We start from the raw sequence: 11,747 nt of genomic DNA, 5'->3' as shown, positions 1-11,747 counted from the left end.
TGAGAGAGAGAGAGAGAGAGAGAGAACAATTGATCTGCTGTTCCACTTATTTATGCATTCATTGGTTGAGTTTTGTATGTGCCCTGATCACAGATTATAAACCTGCAACCTTGGATCATATCAGTACAATGTTCTAACCAACTGAGCTACCCAGCCAGGAAAGGAAAGTTACTTTTAAAATTGTTTGGGTGAACTAAGATTATAATATTTCAAAATTATACTTCAGGTGAATTAAGAAATTAAGCAGATAGTCAAGAAGTAATACTTAGAAATTTGGTTTTTAGATATTAGGATTATGCAAGGAAATGAAATTTCAGTATTATTAATAATTGTACCTGTTTCTAATTTTTGTGATGCTGCCTACAAGATTTTTAGAGCTTGGGTGCAACATCTAGCACTTCTTTCTTGTCTTTTTATGTGTCATGGACATGTTTTTGGTATAGTAATAAATAGAGACAAAGTTGAAAGAACATTTAAATGAAGCAAAATTTTGCAGATTGCTTCATTTATTCTTAGTGTTTCAAAAGAATGTTTTGTCCCTTCCTGTTTAGGGGCTAAATCAGGATTGCTCTTTGTAGAGCTTATGGTTCAAAATAAGGACTGTTGAAATCAGGGACCGATTTCCAAGCTGAAGTAGCAGTTAGGAAAAGACCAAAGATATAGAAGAAGAATGGAGTCAACTGATAATTCAGACACAGCTAACTACCCATGAAAGTAGATGGTGTTGAAAATCTTAGGTACTTATCTATTTCTTAGCTTGATCTGAGCTTAAAGCTGAGCAGCTCCTTAGTCAGGTAGAGCTTTTCCTATTGTCCTAAAACATTATACATCTTACATGGTGCTGGGTGCTGTGAAGTTGTGAAATACAACCGTTATCCTTCACTAGGAGGCTCATTGAATGAGTTGTTGAAGATTTGTTATGAAATCCTAATAAAGTAAGTACTTGCAGTGTGATGAGGAGATTGAAACCATCTTTACAGGATACACTACCCATAAGTGGTGTTCCATAGCTTCTGCTGAGTTCTTGTGAATGCAGAGTCCAGACGTGAGTTTGAGGAAAGGGGCTATAAGACATATTTACTTTCCTTTATTCTTGTTTTCCCTTTTCTAGAAGAATAGAGGACAGAGAGAAAAGAAAAAGAGAAATGGGATGGCCAAGCATTATAGAATAATGAAAAAGTGGACATTTAAGAACAACACTATTTAATATTAAATTTTAATTATTATCTTGCATTTCTTCCATGTAAATGCCTTTTATCTCTCGATACCTTTGTTAATGTGCTAGGGACATGAAAGTTTCTTTGAGTTGTTCTTATGGAAATACAATAAACAAATAGTGTTCCAAGTTTTGATCAATACTGGGATAGAGATAAAGGAGAATAAAAGAGCAGAGAACAAAAATCCAGCACAAAAATAAAGTCAGAGGGAAGGAAAGGGAGCCAGAAGGGACAGGAGTTCAAGAAATCCACAAATGTAAATCTTATGGAAGGCACTGTGTTTTCTGTAGTTCATGGAAGGTAAAATATTACCTAGATCTTAAATTGGGAAGAAAACCACTAGATTATACAATAGAAAATAGAACAAATAGTGTGGCACACATAACAAGTCAATTGGAAAAGTAGAATGGGTAAATAATTGGGAGTTTAGGAAAAGAAAATAATGGAACCTCAGCTGGAGCTTAAATGGTGAATTGGATGATAATAGGTGACATACAATTGTACTGTATATGTAAATAATATAAAAGCTCCTCTAATTTCTATAGAAACTATGAAAATTCAGACAAATAATTGACATATTAGGTTTGATTATATACTGAAATTAATTGATTTATAGACATTTGCAGTCAATTGCTAGTTAGGAAATATGATTCAAAGAGTGTCAGAATAGTACTTGTCTTTCTGTCGAGGACAACTCAAATTCTAGTTAGAAATTTAAAATTATTATCAGGTCTCATAAATGACATCTCTATCCTCTGTCTTTAGAGCCAATTGACAAATAGATGCATGAGGTAGAGATATGGACAGCAGATTAGGTCTTACTGATGTAACTGTGGCCCAATAAGAGCTGGATGGATCTGGTACTACTTCCTGTTCCAGGCCTTTGAGAGAAACTTTGGCTATACACAACAGATGTATTAGTCCATGCCCATTGCCCTTCTATTCATCCAGGCAGAAGAGGGAAGAGGTGCATGAAATTCCTTGCCTTTAGGGCTTGTGATAAATTAGTTCAACGCATTTGAGAAAAGTGGAATGATACGGACAACCTATCCACATTTTAATCCTGTGGAAAGGAGTAGGAGAAGGTAAAAAGTCAGGAGTGTTTAGATAAAATAATTTCTCATCAAAACCCAAAGACGTGTCAAATAAGTCCCCCAACTTCAACCCTAACCACTTTGTCCCCTTTGAACTCTACATAATCCTTGCAGGGGTTATATATTGATACATGTTGATATCAATTACTTTCTCCATTTCTTTCTGATGTGGTTCCTGATGATGCCCAGCAAGCACACCATTGCCTCTGTAGTACCTCTGCACCAGGCTCCAGGCACCATTTCCTCCTGGTTCTAAAACAATGTTCATACTCTTGCTCCATGGACCTCCTTCTGTCCTGCTACGTTCAGTTCTGACTCCTCTCCTCTCATGGTGCCACTAGTGTGTAAGTGTGTGGGTGGGGGGAGGGTCCTCCCATCCAGTTTTTTTAAACAGCTGAGGAGAGCTTTAGTAATTAGAGGTCAGAGAGAACAAGTGGTCACTCTAGGTAAAAAGAATTTCTGACATGAAAAAGGAGTTGACAAGAAAAATGAGAGAAAGAAACTGAAAGATGAGAGAGATTCTGCTAAGAACTTCTACTTAATTATTTTGCCTCAGGGCTAATTTTTATTAAATTATTTTTATTTGAAATCCAGATAGATGGGAACACCATGGAAAAAGTTAAGAAGTAGGGTCATATGGGCAATGTGAATATGATTTTCTTTAGCTATCAATTATTGTGAATAATAGAAAGTCAGCAATTGTGAAAAAATTATCTACACTAATAAAAGAGAAACATGCAAATTGGTGTCACTCTGCTATGCCCACCAGCCAATCAGAACGACTATGCAAATTAACCCAACAAAGATGGTGGTTAATTTGCATATGCAGGCACGGAGTGAAGACTGAAGGTTCTGGCCAGAGTGAAGACTGAAGACTGAAGCCTCGCTGCGCCAGACCAGAGGCCTGGGTCCCGGGTGCCGGAGGAAAACCGGTGCCTGCAGCCAGGGGAAGGAACGCCTATTGCACGAATCTCTTCATGCAATGGGCCTCTAGTTTAATATAAAATGTATATAGCCAATTGAGGCAGATAACTTATACTTTTTTGTTTTAAATTTAATTAGGTTAAAAGAACCATAAGACTATTTATTTAACACAGAATTCTAGAATAATATACTTTTAACTTTTCTAATGTCATTAAAACTTTTATGCTATAATGTATTTGTGTGCTATGATATTATTGATAAATTAAGTGATAAGACATTTACATAAATAAGTGAATGCAGTGACAGAAAGAGAGAGAGAGATATTGAGGGAAAATGCTTGTTTTTGAAGACATTCGAGCTGGAAATGTTTCTTCTGTATGTTGCAGCCCATTCTCCACCATACACACATGCAGACCATCCTGCCATTTGCAACTCCATTTCCTATTTTTGGAGGAGGGCTGGTATCTGTGAAAGCAGCCATTTCATTTTAGCTGGGCATCAGTTTTAGCCATCTGCTGCGAGGGTTTCCCAGTGGTCTACAACTATGACAGTGTTTGAAGTTTTGCTTCAGGATACCTTTGAAAACATTTTGCTTCTAATCTCCCTGTTTGTAAGTACTCTACTTTGCTCCTCATCCATAAGCTGCTTGAATATCCTATGCACTTCCATCCTCTCACCAATCCAACTCAGTAGATCAACAAAGCAGTCCATATTTATTGAGCTCCCATTACATGCAAGAAACAGAGAGGTTGGCTATATTTCATCAAGTGTCAATGCATGTTGACTGGTTGCATTCCAGGGTCTCCTTGTTGGTAATTCTCACTTCCCATTTAATGATGAGTAGAAATTTTAGATTTCTTCCATAAAAATATCCAGGCAGCTTGTTAGGATGAGCTTGTGGCTTGAAATCAGGTGCCATACACTTGGGTTTGGAATTTTTGTATTGTGAAATGTAAATAAAACACTTTAGTCTACTTACATTTCAGAATTCTCCAAATTATGTCAAAACTAGAAAATTATGATGAGGTTTATGCTTTAAATATGCAAAAACACTATAATTATGATTTGATATATAAATAATAAACATATTGATTATGTTTAAATGGTCTTCTGTTAGTATATAAAGTATTATGAGTTAATTTTGGGGGCATTACAGACATATCAATGATTAATGATGTTTCGATACATGTATTCATTTCAAATTTCATCTATATGACAGAGCTGAGATTGTAGGTGTCAGAGCCTGACATGTACACATCAAAAATTACCTCTAATACTCAATAACCTTGGTGAAGTCACCCCAAGTCTTCAAACCTCATCTGTAAAATGAAGATAATACCATTTCCCCTTTCAATTGTTTTGGAGATGTTATCAGATGATATATTAAGTGCTTAATATAGTTCCTGACACATAAATGGAAAGTATTTTTCCTGTTGTTATTATTCTTACCTTTATTGAAAATAACCATTAAAAACAACAAAAGATACATAAGCATATCATACCAAGTAGTCATAGTGACCAGATTAAAAAAAAAAACTAACTATAAAATGATTGATAATTTTAAAATGAGAGTTAGGTAACACCTGAAGTCTAACTGTCACTAATAAGAATGGTAGAGAAGAGGGCTCTGTGACTTTGGAACGGTTATTAAGCTTGAATTGCATAAATTTTATATGTTATTATAATTGTAGTCTCTACCTTAGACTTACATGAAAATATGGTGAGTTAATATATGTAAATCAGTTACAAGTAGCATATTGTTTGGTGCATGGTAAGTGTCAAAGCATGCTAGTTGTTTTCATTATTATCATTGCCATTACTAATATTATCACTATGCTAAATCTTGTGAAATTGGCATTTTTTAGATTGATTTAAACTACTTGATAGGACACTCTGATGGAGGGGCTTGAAGTGCCATTCATACTTCTCATATATTCAGAACCAATGGAAAGATATTTATAGAAAATGGCCACCACAACAGCTTCATAACTAATAAAGCTGAGTTAGAGGACCCTGCTTCAACCTGCAACCAAAACCAGGATTTCTGCTCTTTCCCCAACTGAATCAGTCTTCCCACATTAAACTTTGGGTTTCTTTCCTTTGTAGGCAGATATAATTTTCACTTTGGGACATAAGAGAGTGTTTGTATTCACAGGTAGGCTAGATAGGAAAATGCACCCCAACTGGTTTGAGCTACATCAACTTAGAGCAGCGGTTCTCAACCTGTGGGTCACGACCCCTTTGGGGGTCGAATGACCCTTTCACAGGGGTCGCCTAAGACCATCGGAAAACACATATATAATTACATATTGTTTTTGTGATTAATCACTATGCTTTAACTATGTTCAATTTGTGACAATGAAATTGGGGGTCACCACAACATGAGGAACTGTATTAAAGGGTCGCAGCATTAGGAAGGTTGAGAACCACTGACTAAGAGCCTTTCTTTCTAACTCATTCCTAAAATGAGTCATTCCTCTTCTCTAGGGAAAGAGTGAAAGACAAGATGGGGGTGAAAAGAGTAACCAGATACATTTCCTCCAACATTCTTCCCTCTGGGGGAGGGCAGTGTAAGTCCCCTCCCCTCATGAGAATGTGAAATGTAAGGATCTCTCTCAATCTGGGATGACACACTTTAGACCTAGCAAGATGTACCATCTCCCCACCCCATTTTTTTTGCTGGATCATTAAGTAAGACTTAAATTTCTTCCACTTGAGAATTTATTTTCTGGAAAGTGGGGTTTGATGGTCAGCATTTCTCTCTCTTGCAGCAGTCGTTCTGAGATCAAAGAAGATAACTGCCTTGGAGCTACTCCAAGGCCCTCACATAAAAGGGGCCGTTGTATTCAGGGATCATGGACTCAGGGGTCCTCAAACTTTTTAAACAGGGGGCCAGTTCACTGTCCCTCAGACCGTTGGAGGGCCGGACTATAGTTTAAAAAAAAAACTATGAACAAATTCCTATGCACACTGCACATATCTTATTTTGAAGTAAAAAAACAAAACGGGAACAAATACAATATTTGTATTTGCATGTGGCCCACGGGCCGTAGTTTGAGGACCCCTGGCAGATGATGGGTCTTGTAGAATGCTTACAGTTTTCATGACCAGTTTTTGTTTGTTTGTTTGTTTCTTTATTTTTAGCCATGATTTCTTCTGATATTTTCTATTTTTAATCAGGCTGAGGTTACCTCTAAATGCTCTTATTTGTTTCAAGTTTGTTTTCTTCAAAAAAAAAGTTGAGGCATCTTTCAGGATTAGAAAATACAGTCTTTTAAGATTTCCTTGACATTTATACCAAAATAGCAATGTAGCTGAAGTCAAGTGGGAACATTTAGAAAGCTAGAATGATAATTCCGCCCCCCCCGCCCCCCCGCAAGGGAGGGTGGAGGAGGAAGTGAAATGATTTTCGTTGCTTTTGTTAAAAAGTTTATACTTGTTATACATGCAACATCTTATTTTTTAAAATGCATTGAGAGTTGTTGCCATTTTGATCTCACTGATAATGTGACTGCCAATTCCTTCCCCAGCACTTGGCTCATTCCCAATGATGCCATGTGTAGTTTTCTCTTCCCTCGCCCTTTTCTAAGTAGAAAGAAAAACAAGTCCATTCTGGCATTAGCTTGCAAGCTCAATGATTGGAATTAAAATTCAAGACATGGATATCTTTAAGTAAGGCATTCATAATCTCCCAAGTTTCCATTTCAAAGAATGTCACTTTATCTTTAAACACAACAGTCTCAAAGTTTGTAAAAAAAATGTCTGGGTTCAAGCCAAAATCAGAGTGATTTTTTTTTAAAAAAATTACTTTTTGGTTTATTATTTTATTTTCTCATTGATGTTTTAACAGTGTTGGTTTTATTGCACTCTTCACCAACTTCTACTTTGTCAAGATCCATTTCCTTTTTAAAATATACTAGCCACTTGCCAGATGATCTTTATCTAGGGTATTGTATAACAGTTATTTCCCAGTATGTGAAATTTAGAGAAGGGTCTCAAAATTTCTTTACCTTGATAACATCCATATAAATCTTTCCTCCAGTGATCGAAGCATCGATTACGTGTATTAGGAGACAACAGAGTTTTATATTTTTTCTTTTAACCTTGTTATCTTTCTCTTCCATGTTAGTGGGCAATACATCTACTCTATCTATGTGTCAATAGCTATATCCACATATTGTAGGTAGGATCATCAGCCACCTGCTATCTCCTGGGGAAAATTAATGTACTCTTATTTCCAGGTCCTTCCTTCTAAGGAACCTGAATTGATCTATATATATGTCAGAGATCCTCGCTGAATCTCGAGGGGAGAGTTGGCAGAGGACTTTATGTTACAGATGGTTCCTCATGTGGCTCACTCTCTGCTCACCACCTGGAAAGCTTGCAGTGGACACAGTGGATCTGTCACCAAGACAGGTGGCAGAGTCTCGAAACCTTTGGGGGCGGGAGATGCCATGTGCACAGCGGGGACACATTTTCCCTAGGTTTTGTAATCCCTTTGTGACGTCTGCTTTTATTTAATGAACTACAGCCATGAAAATACTTGTTAATGCTCTTTGTAGGAATGCTTTGTTAATTTCCTTCCAGAAGGGGAGAAAAAAGGTAGATGAAATAGCTTCTAGCCTTTTTCTCTCTCATTTCTCACTTACCTCTCCCCAAGGGTGAAAAGGAAAGTGGGTGAGCAAAGTAAATAGACATCTAGTATTGGGTACTGTAGAATATAGAATGGAGATGGAAGTGGTGAAAAGTTTAGACCTATGAGAAGCTAAGGCCCTTTTCTTTTTAATGCTTTCTCATATTCATCCCAGTATAAATTCATATATTACTTGTATTGCTCTTAAGTGAAGTGACTCAGAGTACATAAATCATCTCCATGAGCATAAAGATATTAGAAACTAAAGAACTTATATACATATATGCACAGCCCATGGGCACAGACAATAGTGTGGTGAAGGCCTGGGGTGGGGCAGGAACCAGGTGGAATGGGGCAAAGGGGGAAAATGCGAGACAACTGTAATATTCGCAACATTTAAAAAAAAACAATTAAAAACAATATCAGAAATTTAGTCAATATTCCTTGATCTAATAGGCAGATGATCAACAAGCTTATTATCTGAATGGACTCATTCTAGACAGTTCATATTAGCCACCCGATGCTGTTGCTGCCACTCGCTGAATAAGTTCATGGATGTTTGGGCTCCCGGGTTGTGAAAACGAACCTCTCTGGATGTTAGAATAGCTGGTCTGCCCCTGCATGTTACAGGTAGGAGACCGGCTGTCTGTAGATGTAAGTGAATTTGAGAAGCAGCGAACTGGAAGGAACTCAAGGACTAGACCAGCTTGCTGCTTGGAAACTCTCCAACACAATGTCAAAGCAGTAGGGACTCTGCGCACCTGCCCAAGCTGCACTTAAAATAATGATTATTTGTGAGAACAGACAAGTAGGAAAATCTACTTCGTTCACAAGTTTGTGGTGCAGATTAGCTTCATTGGTATCTAATGGCTGACTGCCACTGCGCTGATCTTTTTTTGTGCTTTCTGGCTCCTTCCTCAGGATGCCAGAAGCTCGTTGTTTAGCTAGTGCTTTATCTAATTCTGGCACAATCAGTTCCACCTCATTCTCTCTCAGCACAATTGGCAGGACACTATTGTTTATAAGGAAGGTATTTTCCCTCTAATTTAATACCTGGAATCTTTCTATTTTTCCTTCCATTAACAACACCCCCCCTACTTCCTTGGTCCCTTTCCTATTTTCTTCTCTCCCCCCCCCACCCTGTCCTCCTTCAACCTATATAAAATCTACCATGTAACTGAATTCCCAGCTTCTATTGTTCTTTACTTTTTGGATCTATTTTTACTTATTTTCTCAAGGTAAAAATTTTAAAATCCCTCATCCCAATGTATTTCTCTTGCTTTAAAATGCAGCAGCGAAACACTGATTTATGCTTAAGCAGATTTATGCACACGGTTTGTGCATTGTTTGGCAATAAATGTCCACATTATATAATGAGGCTGGTGTATAGAATGTTTCAGTGGTATAAATTAAAGGTCCCCCAGCAAGTACAAAGTTATCTGTTATAATGTCCCATAAACATATTTTTATTACAAGTCCAGTGGGAATCCTGCTTATTATTGTCATGTTCATCTTTTAGTTTTAGTGGATATCTGCATGCTAAAGAAGACCAGATAGTCGTCTATGTTGGTGTACTTTAGGACAATAGTCTCCAAAAGCCTGGGCTGTAGTCTCCCATCAGTTCAAGGTTTTGTTTGTTTGTTTGTTTGTTTTGAGAGTAATCCTTACCCGAGAATATTTTTCCATTGATTATTTTTTTAGAGAGAGTGGAAGGGAGGGGGAGAGACAGAGAGAAACATTGATGTGAGAGAGGCACAACAATTAGCTGCTTCCGGTACACGCCCCACCTGGGGCTGGGTATCAAGCCTGCAGCCAAGGTTTGTGCCCTTGACCAAATCAAACCTGGGACCCTTCAGTCCATGGGCCTCAGCTCTATCCACTGAGCCAAACCGGCAAGGGCAGTTAATGGTTTTGAACGTGTTTCTCTGATATACACAGGATGGGGCAAAAGTAGGTTTACAGTTGTGAGTACATGAAACACAGTTTATTCTTGTATTATTTCTTGTCACTAGTCCTCTATCTCTCCAGCCTCCTTCAGTTACTCTTCAGAAGACAGAAACTGGTGAACAGAGGCTTACAGAGATTCATTTACCTACTAGAAGCCTGATACACAAAATTCGTGCAAGAGTAGGACTTCCTTCCCCCAGCTGCCAGCACCAGCTTCCCTCTGGCTGCTGACAGGCACCCAGGACCCGGGCTTCCCTTGCGGCCCCAGCTTTGTCCGGAAGGTCATCTGGAAGGACGTCCAGTCTAATAAGCATATTACGCTTTTATTATTATAGATTTCTCTTCCATAGATTTATCTCATGGTCTTGAAGATTTGTTCCAAGTTGAGAACATGAAAACAAATACATAACAGAAAAACATATGTTTAATCTGTAATGAAGTGCTGGTTTTCTTAGTGAGATTTTATCTATTTGATAATACTTGATTCAAGTTATTTCTGCAAACCAACGTAAGTCAGAAAACTGTGGAGAATGCTTCCAAATATTTCTGGAACAATTGATTATGGCTTTTCCGTTAAAGTGTTGCTATTCTTTAGATGTACATCTTCTGCAATAGTTTGATTTTTATTTCTGCATTCTACAAGTCACTATCTGTATTTAATTGTAAGGTCTTTCTGTGATTTGCTTAGTAGCAAGTGGTGAGCAACGAAACCCCTAATGATCATTTCTGTTATTATTATTTTTGAAAATGACTCAGAAAAGAAGACTGCATACTGGTGCCAGACATAATCAAATGAATTATTTTTTCCAAACAGCTTCCCAGCCTTATAGTTACAGTAGCACATCTGGAAATCTAGTCCATCCAAGGGTAAATCAGCTGTGAAATATCAAGAACTATTTCATTGGCAGGCAATTTCTAAACAGGATTATTTTTTGAAAGGGATTATGTCCTCATTTTTATTCAGGGTCAACTCAAAGGTGACATTGATAGATTGAAGCAAAAATTATTTTTGAATGTTTGTGGCAGTTTTAGATGCAGTGGACATTCTGTATCCTAATTTTCTCTGTTTCTATTCCAAGTGAGTGTTCTTTCATAAGTATAGTCTTATATTTTTTCTTTATATACTTTTCTAAGAAAAATTTAACCTGCATTTACTAGGCTTGTCTGAAAAAAAAAGATATGCTTAAAAAGTCATTGAGTGTTTTCTTTTAACTAATACATTAGTTTTATATTCATATTTTCTTTAGATTTTTTTCTTTCACATCAAGCAAATATTACTATTGCTCTTGGCTTCTAATTTTTGTAGATTGCATCAGCTTGCTTCTTAATTTTAATAAGATCCTTTAAAATGATATATCATTGAATTAAGTTGACACTTGATCAAAAAATTAACAGCTTAGAAAAATTCTTCTGAGAACTTATTAGCATCAGCAAATGCTTCTGCTTTCCTATCTTTCACAGATTTGAAGCTCATCTTTCATTTTTCCCCCTGAAATTGAAAGAACTTTAGAATAAGAAAAGCATCATTTTTGGAATAGTAAAACAATGAAATTATTTTTATTTTAACCTCTATGACAGAAATTAATCTTTAATTTTTCATTGTTACATTGGGATAACAATAGCTTACCTGCAAAGTGATTGTAAAATTAAAAAATGTGTGTGAACTATCTCACACAATATCTAGTATACATACGTTTTCAATAATACTGGGTTACCTCCTCCTTCTCCTTCACCTCCTTCATTTGTCTGTGTTTGATGTAGATCAATGTTTCTCAAACTTTCAAATAAAATCATTTAAAAGACTTGTTAAAACACAGGTTGTTGGGCCCTACTCCCACTGTTATAAATCAGTAGGTCTGAGGTGGGCTTGAGACTGTTTCTAAGAAATTTCCAGGTGATGTTGAATTAAGAGACAACATTTTGAGAACCACT

General features: G+C 36.9%; 1 pseudogene; it reads right to left on the bottom strand.

Annotated features, from left to right (window-relative positions):
- LOC102419936 overlaps positions 1-2,641 on the bottom strand; it is a 29,939-nt pseudogene extending 27,298 nt beyond the window's left edge.
- Between the last annotated feature and the right edge of the window lie 9,106 nt (positions 2,642-11,747).

The sequence above is a fragment of the Myotis lucifugus genome, unplaced genomic scaffold (assembly GCF_000147115.1).
Source record: "Myotis lucifugus unplaced genomic scaffold, Myoluc2.0 scaffold_159, whole genome shotgun sequence".
Classification (NCBI taxonomy): Eukaryota; Metazoa; Chordata; class Mammalia; order Chiroptera; family Vespertilionidae; genus Myotis; species Myotis lucifugus.
The sequence above is the reverse complement of the archived record's forward strand: the minus strand, read 5'-3'. Positions and strand labels throughout refer to the sequence as shown.